Raw genomic sequence first — 20,973 nt, 5'->3', positions numbered from 1 at the left:
GAGAATTCCATGAACGCAATAAAAAGAAGTATCATATGACTCAGCAATCCCACTACTGGGAACATTCCCTAAGAAAACATTATTGAAGAGAAATATAAACCCCAATATTCATCGCAGCACTATTTATAGTAGTCAGGACAAGGAACCTGGATATGCATTAATAGATGAATGGATAAAGAAGATATGATACATATATGCAATGGAATATTTGTCAGCTATAAAAAGGAATGAAATTGAGTCAGTTGAAGTGATGCAGACTAACATAGAGCGTGTTATACAGAATGAAGTAGGTCAGAAAGAGAAAAACAAATATTGTATATTAAGATAAAAAATAGTACTGATGAACCTATTTCCAGGGCATGATTAGAGGTGCAGACACAGAGCACAGGCTTGTTGACACAGTAGGGGAGACTGAATTGAGAGAGTAGCGTTACACACTACCATGCGTAAAAGAGATACTTAATGGGAAGCTGCTGTATAGCACAGGGAAATCAGCTTCAGTGCCCTGTGATGACCTAGAGGAGTGGAATGGTAAAGTGGGAGGGAGGCTCAAGGAGGAAGGGATATTTTAAACATATGCCTGATTCATGATGTTATACAGCACAAACTAACACAACTTTGTAAAGCAATTATATTCCCCCCCCAAAAAAAGAACATAAAGCTGAAAAAAAGACCCAACTGTGCCACATGTTCTTCTTATATAGACATACCAGAATTTATTTAACATATCTCAGATTATGGAATATTGGCATTGGTTAAACTCATATGTGAGAAAACGTGAAGTGGACATGGATTTTTATAACAATGATCCTTTATTTCCTTAAGATAAAGTCCAACAATTAATATTTTTCAGTAAATGAACATTCCAGGGTTTCTGGTGTATATTGTGGCAATTTTTTAAACATTATTCTTTTTTGCAAGTTAAGTCTATACACAGATGTTGAAGAAAATGTAAATTTAGTTTGAGGACAAGAAGGATTAAGGGAGCAACTCGTTCCTTTCAGATATCCTGCCTAATAGTTAGTCCTCAATAAATAGCGAAGAAATGAATAACTAAATGATGAAGCACAGTGGGAGCAGATTTGTTTCTGGAGCCTCTGACTGGAAGAATGAAAATCACAGAGAGAGTTGCAGAGAGGTCAAGTTTGGTTGCACACTGAGACTTCCTTCCTCCCCCTGCTCTTTCCTCACTCCCCACTCTCCAGTTAGGAATGCCTTTTTCAAATTCTCACAGAAATCAAAAGTGAAATATATCTTTTATTATGTAATTGTCAAATTCATTATGGTTAATACTGTTTACAAATCACTGGAGTTCTTAAAAAAAAAAAACAGCTGTATCAAACTATAAGTCACATGCCATAAAAATCACCCTTTAAGAGCAAACAAGTCAGTGGTGGTTTTTAATATATTCAAAATTTGATTACCAATGCATTGGTTATCAATATCTAATTCCAGAACATTTTTTCACTCCAAGAAATCCTCTCTATGCATTTTATAGCTATCACGACTCATTCTTTCCTATTCCCAGCCTGTGGCATCCACTAATATATTTTTGTCTCTATGAGTTTATCATATAAGTGAAATCATACAAATATTTGTCCTTTCGTTTCTAGTTTCTTTCAATTAGTAAAGTGCTTCCAAGTTTTATCCATATTGTAGTGTACATCCAATAGTCCATATCTTTTTATTGCTGAATAATATTCCACTGTATAGATATACCACATCTGTTCTATATATATTCATCAGTTTGTGGACATTTGGTGGGGGGGTTTCCCCATTTTTTTTTTTTTGTATATAATGGGCAATGCTGCTATGAGTATTCATGTGAAAGGTTTTGCATGAATGTATATTTTCATTTCTCTTGGGTATGGAAATGATGAATCAATGTTGACTGAATGTTCAGCTATTTGAGGGACTGCCAAACTCTTTTGCAAAGTAGATGCACCATTTTACCTTTCCACCAGCAATGTACAAGGGTTCTAAATCCTCCATATCATAGCCAACAATTGTTATGATGTTTTTTTGTGTGTGTTTGTGTGTGTGTGTGATGTATCCATTCTGGTGGGAGCAAGATAGTATCTCATCATGGCTTTGATTTGCAGTTTCCTAATGATACTAAGTATGCTTTCCTGTACTGATTGGGTATTTGTATATCTTCTCTGGAGTAATGTCTATTATGATCCTTTGACCATCTTTAATTGACCTTTTTGTCTTTTTTTTGTTCAGTTGTACATATACAGGCTCCTATTCTCATGATCTCTTTCCTTTACACACAGAACAGATTACAGATTGAGGTTCACTAAGTAACTCCCAGCTGGTGTCAGATTTTGAGACACAGCAGACTCCTATTTGTAGAAGATAAATATATTACAACTCACAACAAACACTAATGGAGACAGACCTTTCCCTATTGAATATGAAACCCTGAACACCCTGAGTTTTCCTGGCACAGTACAATTTAGTTCTGTTTTTCTCTCATAATTATAAATAGTGCTCTTTCCCTCTCAAAACTTTTCTCATTAGAACAGATCACATAACATGCAAGAGGTACTAATCATCAAAAGCTCATTTAAAAAATTCAGTAATGAGAAATCAACTGTCCTGACTGTAAACTATACTATAAAGCTACAGTAATTAAGTTAGAATGGTACTGGCACAAAAACAGAAATATACTTCAAGGGAACAAGTCAGAAAGCGCAGAGATAAATCCACGTACCTATGGACATCTCATCTTTGATAAAGGAGGACTGAATATACTATGGAGAAAAGATAACCTCTTCAATAATTGGTGCTGGGATAATAGGAGAGCTACTTATAAAAGAATGAAATTAGAAGAATTTCTAACAGGATACACAAAAATAAGCTCAAAAAGATTAAAGACTTAAATGTAAGGTCAGAAACTATAAAACTCCTGTAGGAAAACATAGGCAGAACTTTGACATAAATCACAGAAAGATCCTCTTTGACTCATCTCCTACAGTAATGGAAATAAAAGTAAACAATTGGGACCTAATTAAACATAAAAACTTTGACAAAGCAAAGGAAACTATAAACAGGATGGAAAGAGAACCCTTTTAGAATGGGAGAAAATAATCCCAAGTGAAAGTGAAAAGTGATATTCACTAAGTTGTGTCTGATGTTTTTCGACCCTATGGACTGTAGCCTGCTAAGCTCCTCTGTCCATGGAATTCTCCAGGCAAGAATACTGGAGTGGGTAGACATTCCCTTCTCCAGGGGATCTTCCCAATCTGGGGATTGAACCCACGTCTCCTGCACTGCAGGCAGATTCTTTACTGTCTGAGCCACCAGGGAAGCCCAATTGCAATTGAAGTGTTATTCACTCAGTCATGTCCTACTCTATGTGACCCCATGGACTACAGTCCACCAGGCTCCTCCACCCATGGGATATCCCAGGCAAGAATATTGGAGGGGATTGCCATTTCCTTCTCCAATTGCAAGTGAAGTTGCTGACAAAGGATTAATCTCCAAAGTATACGAACAGTTCATATAGCTCAATATAAGAAAATAAACAATCCAAGAATGGGAAGAAGACCTAAATAGACATTTCTTCAAAGAAGACATAGAGATGGCCAATAAACATATGAAAAGATGCTCAACATCACACATTGTTAGAGAAATGCAAATCAAAACTACAATGAGGTATCACCACACAGTGGTAAGATTGGCCATCATCAAAAAATCTACAAAGAATGTACACTGGAGAGGATATGGAGAAAAGTGAATCCTCTTACACTGTTAGGTTAGGGAGAATGTAAACTGATACAGCCACTATGGAGAACAGTATAAAGAATCCTTAAGATCAAGGAATAAAACTACCATATGACCCAGCAATCCCAATATTGGGCATATACCCTGAGAAAACCATAATTGAAAAAGACACATGTACTTTAATGTTCACTGAAGCACTATTTACAATAACCAGGGCATGGAAGCAATCTAGATGTGCACCAACAGATAAATGGATAAAGAAGAAGTGGTACATATATACAATGGAATATTACTCAGCCATAAAAAAGGAATGAACGTGAGTCAGTTGAACTGAGGTGGATGAACCTAGAACCTATTATACAGAGTGAAGTAAGTCAGAAAGAGGAAAACAAATGCATATATTAATGCCTATATATGGAATCTAGAAAAATTGTACTGATGAACTTATTTGCAAGGCAGGAATAGAGACACTGATGTAGAAAGCAGATGTGGACACAGTGTGGGAAGGAGAGGGTGGGATGAATTGAGACAGTAGCATTGAAACATATACATTACCATATGTAAAACAGATAGCTAGTGGAAAGTTGTTGTATAAAATGGAACTCAATCAGGTGCTCTGTGACAACCTCCAGGATTAGGATGAGTGGGGAGGGAGGTTCAAGAGGGAGGGGATAAATGTATACTATGGCTGATTACATTGTTGTATAGCAGAAACCAACACAATATTGCAAAGAAATGATCATCCAATTAAAAATAAATTTAAAAAATAAGCATAGGAAAAGATATTCATATGTCATCAAGGAAGTAGAAATTAAGACTATGAAACACACATCTACTAAAATGGCCAAAATCTGGAACACTGGCAAGACCAAATGCTGTAAGGATGTGAAACAACAGGAACACTCATTCATTGTTTAGAATGCAGAAGAGTACAGCCACTTTCAAAGACAGTTTGACAGTTGATCACAAAATTAAAATTTTTCTTACCATATGATCCAGCAACCATGATCCTTGGTATTACTCAAAAGAGTTGACTACTTGGGTTCACCTAAATGCCTGTACACAGGCATTTATGACAACTTTATTTATAACCACCAGAATTCGGAAGCAATCAAGATGTCTTTCATTAGGGTACTGAATAAAGAAGCTATGGTATAGTTAGAAAACGGACTGCTATTCAGTTCTAAAGAGCAATAAGCTATTGAGAGTGTTAATAGCCTTGGTAGGGAGGCCAGAGGTCCCCAAGTGGCAGGAGGAAATAAACTGCAAGTGGCAGACACTTTTTTCTTTTCTCTTCTAACCCTGGGTTGTCATGGTGACACCTTGTTTCCCCTGAACTTAACCATCTCAAACCTTGAGAAAATTAATGTGTTCTTCTTATGGAAATGTTTTCGTAAGCTATGTTAATGAACTATGTATTTGATGGGAAATCTTTCTTCAAGATTGATGTCAATTGTTTGACAGGATGAGACCTTGCACCAATGCTATCTCAAAATGCATGCTGTGAGTGAGGGGCCTGGTGCAACTCTCTCAGTTTTGAGGTGTTTCCCTTCTCTAGCAGCTTGCTAATAGGTATATAACTCTGTCACTTTCTGTCCCCTTCTGATGTCTATGTGAGAAGCTTTCACTATCTCTTTTATACTTATTTTGCTACAAAAAATGCTCTGTGTGATTAAACCTTGTCACTGGCCCTGGATTAAATTCTTCTCTTCTGGAGGCCACAAATCCTGGCATCACTCACGACTCGTAGCAGCAACCTTTCATTTTAGGGGCTTGCCCAGGAGTCTTCAGGACACAGTAAGGACACGCAGAGCTCTAGTTCTTTGTTTTCTTATTAAACATGTTTTCTGTTTTACTTTACTAACTCTACAGTGTGCCTGTGTGTGTGATTGACTGAAAATGTGAGAAGCATAAAAGTGAGAAGCAATAGCTGTGTCCTAATCTGCGGTTCCATGATGACCTCATATTATGGCAGAAACCCTTTCAGGTGATTATACTGGCGTGCTAAAGTCAAGAGGCACCAGATATCTCCTCTGGGGGGAGCAGCTAGAGATGGATGAAGCATGTGGACCAAACTCTCCTTTCCCAGTCAAACTTTTCCTGGTCTCCTTGACCATTTTGTAACTGCTTGGTAGTTGAAACCACTAACCTAATCTGTTGGATCATAGGTTTTCAAGGGATTTGCGATCCATGCTGTTACTATGTACTTTTACTTATACCTCAAGTTTGGAAGAGCCTAGCCTTGCTAGGCAGAGAGGGCAATGGCAACCCACTCCGGTACTCTTGCCTGGAAAACCCCATGGATGGAGGAGCTTGGTAGGCTGTAGTCCATGGGGTCGTGAAGAGTCAGACATGACTGAGCGACTTCACTTTTACTTTTCACTTTCATGCATTGGAGAAGGAAATGGCAACCCATTCCAGTGTACTTGCCTGGAGAATCCCAGGGATGGTGGAGCCTGGTGGGCTGCCATCTCTGGGGTCCCACAGAGTCAGACACAACTGAAGCAACTTGGCGGCAGCAGCAGCAGCCTTGCTAGGAGCAGAAAGTTTCAAGAGCACATTCAGGACCGAGGTCGGGTTCTAGCTCCAGGAATGTCTCTCAGGCTAGAGGTCACTGCCTGCCTCTTGGCAGCCTGCCTCTGAGGGCAGCGACCTGAAAGTACATCTGAGCTATGTGGATAGAAGCGCTGCTTGTGATCATGAGGTTTGTAAGGACACAGATCAGGAATCCCAGGATCTCGTCAGACTGCTAGTGCAATGGGCTTCTTCCTCTGGTAATGCTAGCTCTTATTGGACCAGAGGAGCTCTCCAGTGGCTTCTGTCTCAACTGCTTAGATGTTCTTTCTGCGAAATCTGTGGGAATGAACTGGAAGGATTGCCCCTAATAGCTCAAGGACAAAAATCCCTTTTCCCCTTCCTCGTCAGCCCTTCATCACCTTTTTTACTATCACATATACTGGTGCGGTGACACTCAGAAGGAGCATCTCGGGTTTTGTGTTCACCCCTCTATGACTCACTTCTGCTGTTGTCAGGACTGTACTCAGGAATGTGCAAAGGCACATGGAAGGTGGATGGTTCTTCCTCTAGTGGTCTTTCCCGTAGAGACTTCCACAGTGGCTCAGATGGTAAAGCATCTGTCTACAATGGAGGAGACCTGGGTTTGATCCCTGGGTCGGGAAGATCCCCTGGAGAAGGAAATGGCAATCCACTCCAGTAGTATTGCCTGGAAAATTCCATGGACAGAGGAGCTTGGTGGGCTGCCATCTCTGGGGTCGCAAAGAGCCGGACACGACTGAGCAACTTCACTTTCACTTTTCCCCTATTGGTCTTCTTAGCTTGGGAGGCATCCCAGAAGGCTACTTTGCTGCACTCTGGGTGGCATCAGAGGAGGAGTGGAAATCAGACACTGGTTTTAATGGTAAGGAGCTGAACATCAATCTGGGATGTCATCAGGTCTACCCCTGGTGCATCTCCACCCTGCCTCGGTGGTAGAACCTAGAGGGACGAGCAAGCTGCCTACATCAGTAATGGACAGATAAGTCTGACCAGGAAGGGAAATCTTTGGTGGAAAGTCTGTCTCCACCCCCATTTAGAGCAGGGAAGGACGCCTCCAGTAGAAAAGAGCACTGGGCAATGCTTTTTTCTCTTACAGATGGGGGCTGGCAGTTCCAGAACCACCTCTTTAAAATGTATTTTGAGAAATTGGGATAAATTCAATCCCCAGAGCTTAACTTTACTTAGAGATATAATATATCCTGGAACAGATGCTAACTCCTGACTCAAAAACTTGAGTTTGGGGAAAAGCTGTTGCCTATGGAGATGAAATGGCTTGGTGATGAATTAGCAAAAAGTGGAAGGGTGAGATAGCCTCCTTCCCTACTGGGAATGAGACAGTTCCCACAACAGAGTCAGACTTGGACTATCACAGTTTAAGGAAGATAGGATTAGAGTCACTTTGTCAGGACTCTAGCAGGTGCACACTAAGACTTTTACTATGCCAAACTGGCAAACATAAAACAGGAATAGAAGGAAGCTCCTGGTAAATTCCTAGACAGACTACAGGAGGCCCTTCACAGATTCACTGAGCTTGATCCCAAAAGTGTGGAGGGAGGAATGATCTTAAACAATAGATATCTCACTCAATCAGCTCCAAATATCCACCATAAGCTACTAAAACAGGCATATGGACCAAATTAGTCTTAGATAACCTGTTGCAACTGGCTCAGACAGTTTATTATGGCAGGGAGGAAGAAGAGAAGAGGCAGAAAAAGACCAGGAAAGACTGAAGTCCCAGTGATGGTTTTCAGATCTGCTCTGAAACAGTCCGGGGAAAAAATGCCCAGAGGGACCCAGGTGAAAAGGGACAGACGCTGTTACTGTGGAAAGGGGGGACACCTCAAGCAGAATTGCTGTCAGACATCTAAGCCACCCCCAGCTCCATGTCTGGTCTGAAAAGGACCACACTTGAGAAGAGACTGTCCTCAGAGGTGTAGGCCCCAGGGAAACCAACTCTCAAGTTAATCAGGACTGAAGGTGCCCAGGGGTCCCCACACAAGCTCCCATCCTATTTACACCTGAGGAACTCTGAGTATTGATCACTGTGGGGACCAATCAGTTGATTTCCTTTTAGACACTGGGTCAACTTACTCTGTGCTTACTGAAGCCCCTGGTCAACTTTCTCCTCTATCCACTTCCATAATGGGACTGTCTGGATGAGCCAAATGTTATTATTTCAGCTGTCTTCTAAGCTGGAACTGAGACTCTGTGCTGTTTTCACAAGTTTCTGATCGTCCAGAGTCTCCCTCACCCTTTTGGGAAGCGATATACTCAGCAAGGTCCGTGTCTCTGTTTTCATGAATACGGAGCCCTCCCTTTCTCTCCCATTAATTGAACAAAATGTAAATCCTACAATGTGGCCTGATGGAAAAACTGTGGGTTGAGCATAGAATGCTATTTCTGTCATTGTCACACTCAAAGACTCTCACATATTTTCACATCAAAAGCAGTATCCACTGAAACCCAAAGTTAAGAAAGGGTTAAAATCCACCATTGGGAACTTAAAGGACCAGGGGGTATTCCCTGGTGGCTCAGAGGTTAAAGCGTCTGCCTCCAATGCGGGAGACCCGGGTTCAATTCCTGGGTCGGGATGATCCCCTGGAGAAGGAAATGGCAACCCACTCCAGTATTCTTGCCTGGAGAATCCCATGGACTGAAGAGCCTGGTGGTCTGCAGTCCACGGGGTCACAAAGAGTCGGACACGACTGAGTGACTTTACTTACTTTACTTAGGGGCTATTAATTCCCTGTAACAGTCCATGCAACACTTCTATTCTATTAAAAAATGTTAAATGATAAATTGAGACCAGTTCAAGATTTATGAATAATAAATGAGACTGTGGTTCTTTGCATCCCATGGTGCCTAATCTTTATACTCTATTGTCTGAAATTTCTGAACAAGTCAAGTATTTTTTAGTCATTGCTTTTCTTTAAGGGATGAGGGCCATAGGCCCTGAGAAAATTATGCTTATACTAAACCATCCCCTACCTATGACTTTAAGACAATTGAGAGGATTTTTGAGCATCCAAGCCTATTGCCACATTTGGATTTCAGGTTATGGGGAACTTGCTCAGCCTTTATATAAACTTATAAATGAAACTCAACAAGCCCAAACCAACAAGCTGGTTTGGGCTTCAGAGACTTAAGAGGCTTTTAAGGCTGTTCAAACTGCTCTCCTGCAGGTTTCCACTTTGAGCTTGCCCACAGGATCAGAGTTTAGTTTGTTACTGAAAAAAAAAAAATCCTATGGCTATATTTCTTAAGAGTAATTGCTGCTATTGTTTTGCTAATGCCTAAAGCTCTTAAGTTCACTAATGGACAAAATATTACTGTATTGACTTCTCATAATGTCAGTGAAATCTTAAACTCTAAAGTTAATATTTGGATGACTGATCGTCAGTTTCTTAAATATCAGTCATTGTTGTTAGAAGGACCAATAGCTAAACTTAAAGTTTGTGGAGACTTAAATACTGCCATTTTCCTTCCTGAGAAGAAAAATGAAACACCCCATCATGATTGTCCCCAATTTCTAACCTTAACCTTAAATTATACAGCTCATAAAGATTTAATGGATACTCCAGTAGACAATTCTGACATGGAAATATTTACGTATGACAGTTCTTTTGTTTGGGATGGGAAGTGGAAAACAGGTTACTGGGTGGTGATGGCTGAACAGGTTTTAAAAGTAAAGTCACTCTCCCCAGGAATGAGTGTTCAGCTAGTGAAGCTTGTTGCTCTGACCCAAGCTTCACAGTTAAGCAAAGGGCAGCGAGTAAATATCTACACTGATTCTAAATAGACTTACTTGAGATTACATGCTCATGCTGCAATATGAAAAGAAAGACAGTTTAAAACAGCAACAGGAGAAACTATTAAGCATTTCAAAGAGATTGAAAGACTTTGATGGCTATGTATTGCCCTAAAAAAGTAGCTGTTATACATTTCAGAGGGCACAGTAGGAACAGGAGTAAAGAAGCCTAGGGTTATCAGCTGGCTGACGGCCAACTGAGAAAAGGGGCACTTTAGGAACCCCTTTCATTACAGATGCCAATGGCCTGGACAGGTTCTCTTGAACAGGAAAAAACACAATATACTGAGGAAGAATTAAAAAGATATAGAAAAGAGGAACAAAGATTACTGATAAAGGATGGTTACAGTCTAAGGACAGACAATATTTCTTGAAAATTCTCAGTGAAAAATTCTTAAAGGCTTGCACCAGATTTTCCTACAGCCTTGGAATTAACTAACTATGTAACTCAACTTTCAACTTTTCAGCAGACATTGCAGGAACTCCAGGAGGTGACTCCTGACCCAGCCTTTGAGTCAAGCAAGCCACTGTTTGACCCAGGAACTGAGGTCCTGATAAAGACATTGGGACCTTGGGGGCAAACTCTCGAGCCCCTCTGGGGAGGCCCTTACCAGATTATTCTTCCTTCTCCCACAGCTGTCAAGGCATGAGCAATTGATTCATGGGTGCACCCTGGCCCAAACTAAGTGATGTCATTTTATGTCTTTATTCTCTATGCTTTTACTTTTTAACTTTTGAGATAGGCCGGATAATCTATGAGGGCCTGCTTCTGCTGACTCCAAAATTCCTGAGTCTGCTGTTTGACTCTCAAGACAACATCTTCCTGTCCTGGGCTCATTCCTATGCCACATTCCACAGTCTAATTAATGAGTCCGTGGAGGACTCCCATCCTCATCAGTGGACGGCTTCCCATGGTGGGTGTCTCCACTTCAAGGAAAGGACTTCTCTAAGTCTCCAACTACCATCACAAACAAAAATCACTTGCGATGCCTCTTTTTAATCTATGACACCTAACAATCCTAAAGTGGACTAATGCAACACTTTGTACCTTAACATGGATACAATGTGACTTTTAACTTTGCTGATTGTTCTGGTTTTGTTGTTTGCTCCTTATATGTGTAACTGTTTAGCTGGATTTGTTTCTAGCCTCATGAAGTCTTTTTAGTTACAAATGGTTGTTCAGGCTCCTACAAGTGCCATAGCCTCCTCCAAGTATTACTTGGGACATCTGGATCAGAGACAACCAATATGAGAGTTAGAAAAATATGTTGAATCAACAATATAGGGACGACACCGCTTACCAGCACAGAAGCAGTTATAGAATGAGAAAGCCACCCCTTTCCCTTGGCAACATAATTCGCCTGAATGAAAAGGGGGGTGAGACTGTTAACAGCCTTGGTAGGGAGGTCAGAGGTCCCCAAATGGCAGGAGAAAATAAACTGTAAGTGGCAGACTTTCTTTTAAATTTTCTCTTCTAATTCTGTGCTGTCATGGTGACATCTGGTTATCACTGAACTTTACTTTATCTCAAACCTTGAACTAACCAATGAGTTTTTCTTATGGAAATGTTTTCTTTCAGTTCAGCTGAGTTACTGGGTCGTGTCTGACTCTTTGCACCAGTCCATCACCATGTGTCAGAGCTTGCTCAAACTCATGTCCATCGAGTTGGTGATGCATCTAACCACCTCATCCTCCATCACGCCCTTCTCCTCCTGCCTTCAATCTTTCCTAGCATCAGGATCTTTTCTAATGAGTCAGGTCTTTGCATCAGGTGGCCAAAGTATTGGAGTTTCAGATTCAGCATCAGTCCTTCCAATGAATATTCAGAGCTGATTTCCTTGAGGATTGACTAGTTTGATTTCCTTGCAGTCCAAGGAGCTCTCAAGAGTCTTCTCCAACACCACAGTTCAAAAGTATCAGTTCTTTGGCGCTCACCTTTCTTCATGGTGAAACTCACATCCATATGCAACTACTGGAAAAACCATAAATTTGATTAGATGGACCTTTGTCAGCAAAGTAATTCTCTGCTTTTTAATACACTATCTAGATTGGTCATAGCTTTTCTTCCAAGGAGCAAGCATCATTTCATTTCTTGGCTGCAGTCACCATCTGCAGTGACTTTGGAGCCCAAGAAAATAAAGTCTCTCACTGTTTCCATTTTTTCCCCATCTATTTGCCATGAAAAGATGGAACCGGATGTTATGATCTTAGTTTCTGAATGTTGACTTTTAAGCCAATTTTTTCACTCTCCTCTTCCAGTTTCATCAATAGGCTCTTTAGTTCTTCTTTGCTTTCTGCCATAAGGGTGGTATCATCAGCATATCTGAGGTTATTGATATCTCTTCTGGCAATCTTGATTCCAGCTTTGCTTCATCCAGCCTGCCATTTTGCATGATGTAGTCTTCATAGAGGTTAAATAAGCAGGATGACATATATAGCCTTGACATACTCCTTTCCCAATTTGGAACCTGTCTGTTGTTCCATGTCCAGTTGTAACTGTTGCTTCTTGACCCACATACAGATTTCTCAGGAGGCAGGCAAAGTGGTTTTGTGTGCCCATCTCTTTAAGAATTTTCCACAGTTTTTTGTGATCCACACAATCAAACGCTTTGGCATAGTCAGTAAAGCAGAAGTAGATGTTTTACTGGAACTCTCTTGCTTTTTTGATGATCCAACTGATGTGTGCAATTTGATCTCTGGTTCCTCTGCCCTTTCTTGAACATCTAGAAGTTTTTGCACAGCTTGAACATCTGGAAGTTCATGGCTCATGTACTGCTGAAGCCTCACTTGGAGAATTTTGAGCATTACTTTGCTAGTGTGCAAGATGAGTGCAATTATGCAGTATTTTGAACATTCTTTGTCATTGCCTTTCTTTGGGATTGGAATGAAAACTGATATTCCATGTATTAATGTATAAAATTATACTTTAATTTTTCAGTCCTATGGCCACTGCTGAGCTTTAAAAATTTGCTGGCATATTGAGTGAAGCACTTTCACAGCATCATCTTTTAGGATTTAAAATAGCTCAACTGGAATCCCACCACCTCCATTAGCTTTGTTCTTAGTGATGCTTCCTAAGGCCCACTTGACTTCGTATTCCAGGATGTCTGGCTCTAGGTGAGTGACCACACCATCGTGGTTATCTGGGTCATTAAGATCTTTTCTGTACAGTTCTTCTGTGTATTCTTGCCACCTCTTCTTAATATCTTCTGCTTCTGCTAGGTCCATACCGTTTCTGTCATTTATTGTGCCCATCTTTGCATGAGATATTCCCTTGGTATCTCTAATTTTTTTGAAGAGATCTTAAGCTATGTTAATGAACTATGCATTTGATGGGAAATCTGTATTTCATCAAGATTCATGTCAATTGTTTTATGACCAGGGATGAATCACCTTGTGCCAGTGCTATCTCAGAATGCATGTTGTGGGTGAGAGGCCTGGTGCTACTCTCCCAGTTTTGAGGTATTTCCTTTATCTAATTAGTAGCCTGCTAATATCCATATAAAGTGAAGTGAAGTGAAGTCGCTCAGTCGTGTCCGACTCTTTGCGACCCCGTGGACTGTGGCCTACCAGGCTCTTCCTTCCATGTGATTCTCCAGGCAAGACTACTGGAGTGGGTTGCCATTTCCTTCTCCAGGGGATCTTCCCGACCCAGGGATCGAACCTGAGTTTTCCGCGTTCCAGGCAGACGCTTTAACCTCTGAGCCACCAGGGAAGCCCCTTGCTAAAAACTAGCAAGGGGGCACTTTCTTTCCTCTTCTGATGTCTATGCAAGAAACTTTCATTATCTCTTTTATACATTAATAAAACTTTGCTACACAAAAAGCTCTGAGTGATCAAGCCAAGTCACTAGCCCTGGATTGAATTCCTCTCTTCCTGAGGCCATGAATCTCAGCATCATTCATGGCTTGTAGCAGCAACCTTTCCTTATTAAGCCATGAAAATACATAGAGGAAACATAATTTAAATTCCAGTTGAGCTATTTCAAATCCTAAAAGATGATGCTATTAAACTGCTGCACTCAATATGCCAGCAAATTTGGAAAACTTAACAGTGGCCACAAAACTAGAAAAGGTCAGTTTTCATCCCAATCCCAAAGAAGGGAAGTGCCAAAAAATGTTCAAACTACCAGAAAATTGTACTCATTTTACATGCGAGCAAGGTAACACTCAAAATCCTGCAAGCTAACACTCAAAATCCTGCAAGCTACGCTTCAAGAGCATGTGAGCTAAGAAAGTTCAGATGTACAAAGTGGATTTAGAAAAGGCAGAGGAACCAGAGATCAAATTGCCAACATCCATTGGATCATAGAAAAAGCAAAGGAGTTCCAGAAAAACTTCTACTTCTGTTTCATTGACTATTGCAAAGTCTTTGACTGTGTGGATCACAACAAACTGTGGAAAATTCTTAAAGAGATGGGGCATACCAAACTCCCTTACTTGCCTCCTGAGAAACCTGTATAAAGGTTAAGAAGTAACAGTTAGAACTGGACATGGAAAAATAGACTGGTTCAAAATTGGAAAAGGAGTATGTCAAGGCTCTATATTGTCACCCTGGTTATTTAATTTATATGCAGAGAACATTATGCCAAATGCTGGGCTGGATGAAGCAAAGCTGGAATCAAGATTGCCAGAAGAAATATCAATAACCTCAGATATGCAGACGATACCACCCTTATGGCAGAAAGGAAGAGGAACTAACGAGCCTCTTGATGAAGGTGAAAGAGGAGAGTGCAAAAGCTGGCTTAAAGCCTAACATTCAAAAAATGAAGATCATGGCATCTGGTCCCATAACATCATGGCAAATACATGGGGATAAAATGGAAACATTGACAGAGTTTATTTTCTTGGGCTTCATTACCACTGCCAACAGTGACTGCAGCCATGAGATTAAAAGACACTTGCTCCTTGGAAGAAAAAGCAGAGACATCACTTTGTTGACAAACGTCCACATTAGTTGAAGCTATGTTTTTTCCAGCAGTCATGTACAGATGTAAGAATTGGATCATAAAGAAGGCTGAGTGCCAAGGAATTGATGCTTTCGAAGTGTGGTGCTAGAGAAGACTATTGATGGTCCCTTGGACAGCAAGGAGATCAAACCTGTCAAGCCTGAAGGAAATCAAACTTGAATGTTCATTGGAAGGACCAATGTTGCAGCTGAACTTCCAATATTTGGTCCACTTGATGAGAAGAGCTGACTCATTGGAAAAGACCCTGATGCTGGGAAAGACTGAGGGCAAGAGGAGAATGGGGGGGTGAGAGAGGATGAGATGGTTGCATGGCATCACTGATTCAGTTAACATGAGTTTGAGCAAATAGTGAGGGACTGGGAAGCCTCGTGTGCTGCAGTCCATGGAGTCGCAAATAACCAGACACCACTGAACTACTGAACAACAACTTAATTGCATATTATTAAGTGAAAAAGAAATCCATCATAAAGACTAAATTCCACGTGATATCAACTCCATGACATTCTGGAAAAGGTAAAACTACAGACAGTAAAGAGATTAGTGGTTGCCAAGGGTGAGGAGGAATGAATAGGTTGGGGGGGGGAGTGAAAATACTATGTATACTATTATGATGAATATATATTACACATTTGTTCAAACTGCAAAAAAGAAACAATAGCACTATGGACTTTGGGCCATTAGTAGTAGCAGTGTTAGTCCCTTAGTCATGTCCAACTCTTTGTGACCCCATGGACTGTAGTGTAGCAGGGTCCTCTGTCCATGTTATTCTTGAAGCAAGAATACTAGTTTGCCATTCCCTTCTCCAGAGGATCTTCCCAACCCAGGGATCAAACCCTGGTCTCCTGTGTTGCAGGCAGATTCTTTACCGTCTGAGCAATGGGGAAGTCATGGACTTTGGGCCATTGTGATGCATCAATGCAGGTTTATCAACTATCCCATTCTTGTGGCAGTTGTTGATAATGGGAGAGGATACGTGTGCCAGGGGGATAATATGGAAAAAGATTTCATTTTGCTATGAACCTTAAACTGCTCTAAAAGTAGTCTTAAATTTTGAAATCATAAAAAAAGTCTTTAAAAACTCAGTAAGTATTGTACCTCACTCAAGCTGCACGCAAGACATGTAGTACTGAAAATAGCAGGTGCAGTCACTGACCTCTGGGAGTTTTTAACTTGTCAGTGAAAGTCTTCCATAAACCCATGTTAGATATTGAGATTTGGGGAATGGAATCATGCTTAATACTTAGGTAATTCAGTATTTTATAGACTGTACTCCATTTAAAGTTGTTACAAAACAGTAGTTATATTTCCTTGTGCAACACCATGGAGAACAGTCTTGCTGATTACCTATTTCACGCACAGTAGTTTGTCCCTCTTACTCTTTCCCCAGTATTGCCCCACCCCGCTTCCCTCTCCCTACTGGTAACCACTAGTTTGTTCTCTGTAGCTGTGAATCTGCTTCTGTTGTGTTCATCCGTTTATTATTATTATTTTTTTAGATTCCACATATAAATAACATAGAGTGTTTGTCTTTCTCTGACTTACTTCACTAAGCATAATACTCTCTAGATCCACACACATTGTTGCAAACAGAATTATTTCATTCTTTTCAGTAGCTGAGTAATAATGGAATTGGGCTACCCAGGTGGCTTAGCCCAACAGGGAATTGGGCTTCCCTGTTGCTCAGCCTGGGCTACCCAGACTCAAAGAATCTACCTGCTAACGCAGGATACACAGCAGACTCGGGTTTGATACCTGGGTCAGGAAGAATTCCCTGGAGGAGGAAATGGCAACCCACTACAGTATTCTTGCTGGGAAAATCCCATATGCAGAGGAGCCTGGTAGGCTACAGTCCACAGCATTGCAAAAAGCCAGACATGATTAAGCAACTGAGCAAACATGTAAAATAACAGGATCATGCTTTAACTGCATGTGCCACCTATGTAATGAAATTCTGCAGTGAACCTTAACTAAATGCGAAAATTTTAAAGTAGATCCTATGGTGAGGAATGGTGGTAGTGGTTTAGTTACAAAGTTGTGTCCGACTCTTGCAACCCCTTTGACTGCAGCCTGCCAGGCTTCTCTGTCCATGAGATTATCTAGGCAAGAATACTGGAGTGGGTTGCCGTGTCCTTCTCCAGGGGATCTTCCCGACCCAGGGCTTGAACCCAGGTCTCCTGCATTGCAGGCAGATTCTTTACCAACTGAGCTATGAGGGAAGTCCCTGGTGAGGCATACTGCTACCATAATTCACATAATTCTCTCTGAATCACTTTCTTAATCTTATCTACCCTATCTGCGACTACACTGCAAACTGCTCAAGACAGGATCATGCTTTATAAATGTTTATATCAATCTATGTCTAGCATTGCTATTTTAATTTATTGATCACTAGTCAATTTCCAAAAAAAAAAGACAGCTGAAGGTTACTGAATTGATTTTGGACTTTACCTCCTATAATTCCTCCCATCTTTGAGTAGTGAGACCACTAGACCAAAAGTCAGAAGACATAGTTTCTCATCTTGCCTGTAAAAGTGAAAGTGAAAGTGAAAATGAAGTCACTTAGTCATGTCCAGCTCTTTGCAACCCCATAGACTGTAGCCTGCACCAGGCTCCTCTATCCATGGGATTTTCCAGGCAAGAGTATCAGAGTGGGTTGCCATTTCCTTTTCTGGGGATCTTCCTGACTCAGGGATTGAACTCAGGTCTCCTGACTTGCAGGCACATGCTCTACCCTCTGAGCCACCAGGGAAACTTGGATGTATGTATCATCTTGCATGTATGTACATCTTGCATGTATCATAGGCCAACTGCATGCTTGACAGAAGCACAGGTAATCTCTCTGGGCCCTGGCTCTTCATGAGTGGAATGAAAGTCACACATGAGATTATCTGTAAGACATCTGCAAGCTGGAAACTTTTAAGTGTCTCTGATGTATATGGAGAGAAATCCTGAAGGCTAATCACTGGAAAGTGATTTGGAGAGAAGAAAAAGCCTGTGACAAGAATGGTTTCTCCAAATAGTATATTGTGTGTACAAAGGAAAAAATTGTAACCCTCTGGTTTTGCTTAAGTTGCTGCTTAAGTTGGCAAAAATAAGCACTGAAGGTAAATGATTTTTATTACTGTCACTGAAGGAAAAAAATAGGGCAGTAAAGTATGTAGTCAGATATGCTCAGAAGAATAAACATGGTCGCCAAGTCTATAGGGAGCCCAAAAGCTGTATTTCTAGAAGAAAGAATGCGGCTCATCCTTACCATTAAAAAACCTGTTATTCTAAAGCACAAAGTTTTAAGGTATCTCTGTTCTCTTCTCTAATAACCTGATAAACTGTGGAAAACTCTTCACAAAGATTAGAAAGCAGGCAAGGTTTTGTTATTCCAATCAGATGGTTAAGAAACACCCTTAGAAGGGCTGCAAAGAAAGAAAAACAAACCCAGTGTTTGGTTGACATATTCCAAAGCTGGAAGATGTCAAAGGTTAACCTTGACAAGTCTGTAAGGTGCTAGTGGAAGTGGAAGCTAAGGACATCATCCTTTGTCATTCCTACTGTTCCCTTTGAGGTAAATACATTCTCTCTATAGGTAAAACTTAGTAGAAGTGTGTCTCCTCCGAAGAAATGACAGCCGTTTTCTGAGGAAGTTACTGCAGACACGACTGCCCTTTGTTCTTCTGCCACTGGAAAAGTCACCCTGCAAGTTACGTTTAAGCCCAGCCAGCGATAACAACCCAGGGAGCTAGAGCCTTCGAGGAGTGCTCCACTAATGGCTCCAATCTCATTTTTTTTTTAATTTTTCTTTTTACTTTATTTTACTTTACAATACTGTATTGGTCTTGCCATACCTTGACATGAATCCACCACGGGTGTACATGCCTTCCCAAGGCTACATACACATGTCTGTATAGTCTGGTTGCTAGATTATGTCCAATTCTTTTGAGACCCCATGGACTGTAGCCTGCCAGTCTCCTCTGTCCACGGGATTTTCCAGGAAAGAATACTGGAGTGGGTTGCCATTTCCTTCTTCAGGGGCTCTTCCAAACCCAGGGGTTGAACTGGTGTCTCCGGCCTTATCACAGAGCTACCTGGTAAACCCCTGTGTGTACATATATGTGTGTATATATATATTATCCGGCTTTTAGCAACCTAAGGCGTCAAGGTCCAGGCCCACAAGTGTTAAGTGCTGGAGTCATTTCTGATTCCTCCCCCTCCCCGCCTGCATACCCGAGCCTCAGGCCTCATCGTCAATCCTGGCGCATTCTGCCCTGCCCACCTCACAACTCTATCTCGTCTCTCTCTGCAACTCTCCCTACATTCTGCTACATCAGTCTTTCTCAGACACACTGGTGACCCTGTCATTTGTTTAATTCAAAAGTTCTAAACATTCAGAAAGCAGTTCAGCTCTCCCAGTCTGATGTTCCCTTCTAGGCATCTGGCTTATTTTTCAAGGCACATTGTTTATGAGTTTCCGGGCCTTCCCACCCTTTTCTCTGTTCCCCCAACTGCTCCTAACACAACTGCTTGTTAAACCCTAACTTTAATAACTAAAATGACAATCTTCCCTGATTTCCATGACAGGAATAACCTCCCCACCCCCACAACCATGAAATGTCAGAAGACATTTTACTTCGCTTCCCTGAATTATTATGAATTAGTATCAATGTATTATCTGCATATAATAATTAGAGAGAGGCAAAGCACAGTGGTTAAGAGCATGAGGTCTGGCACTTGTTTCAGAATTTTGAGTCATGTGACCTTGAGCAACCTACTTAAACAGCTTGATCATCAGTGTCTTTATACAAAAAAAAAATGAAGAGAACAATGTATGTATCACACTACGTTTTCTTAAGAGTTTAATTAATTAATTAATATATGAATATAGCAGTCAAAGCAGCATTTCATACAGAGTAGGTGCTCAGTAAATGCTATAGCTCCTGGTTATTTATACCATTATACCTATAAATATACCTTTTAATTTATTTAATTTAATACTTGTTTAATAAATTTAAAAATTAGTAAAAAAGAAAAGTACAGGTTTATATACCTCTAAATATATAAATATTTGTGCTTCCCAGATGGTACTAGTGATAAAGAACCTGCCTGCTAGTGCAGGAGATGTAAGAGACATGGGTTTGATCCCTGGGTTGGGATGATCCCCTGGAATAAGAAATGGTAACCCACTCCAGTATTCTTGCCTGGAGAATCCCATGGACAGAGAAGCCTGTGCTATGGCTACAGTCCATGGGGTCACAAAGAGTCGGACACGACTGAAGCAACTTAGTGCGTGTGCACATATAAGTATTTATACCTCTTGGTTAGATGCACGACTGTGTCAACCTCCTGGAAGACAAGGATCAAGCACACCAAGTGCTTCACGGCACCAGCATTGAGGGTCTCACTCGTTCCAATAATAACAGCAGCATATGACATTTATTTAGCTCTGCAATCTTTCATTTCAAATTTCAAGAGTATCTACCTTTGAAAATTCCTCTTAGCTATTGGCTGGAACTGAAATGCCATATGAAGGGATTTCCAGGTTCAGTTACAACATGAACAGAGCTTGGAAGTCATTACATCCATCTTACCATGAGAAAAGGCTGGACTAACTGAAAGACACTGACTAGTCTTGGACCCATCAGAGAACTGAGGTCTGCAAAGCAATCAACACCCAGAAATCTGCAGAAACAAGGAAACATGGAGAGTCAATTTGGAGTCTATTTATGTGGAGGAGAAGTCACTGAAGTCCCAAACTGGCAGAAACACTTAGGTAATAAATTTGGTGTTTGCTGGAGGCTGTGTGAGCTAATACGAGACCAAAAAACTTGGGGGTCAACAACCTCAGGGGGCCCTGAAAATTTTCATGGGTTTTACCTCCATGAGTTCTTAATGTGAAGGTCCAAGAAAAATCCCTTTTCTT

Source organism: Capra hircus, chromosome 21, assembly GCF_001704415.2.
Source record: "Capra hircus breed San Clemente chromosome 21, ASM170441v1, whole genome shotgun sequence".
NCBI lineage: Eukaryota > Metazoa > Chordata > Mammalia > Artiodactyla > Bovidae > Capra > Capra hircus.
Note: the sequence above shows the minus strand (reverse complement) of the source record.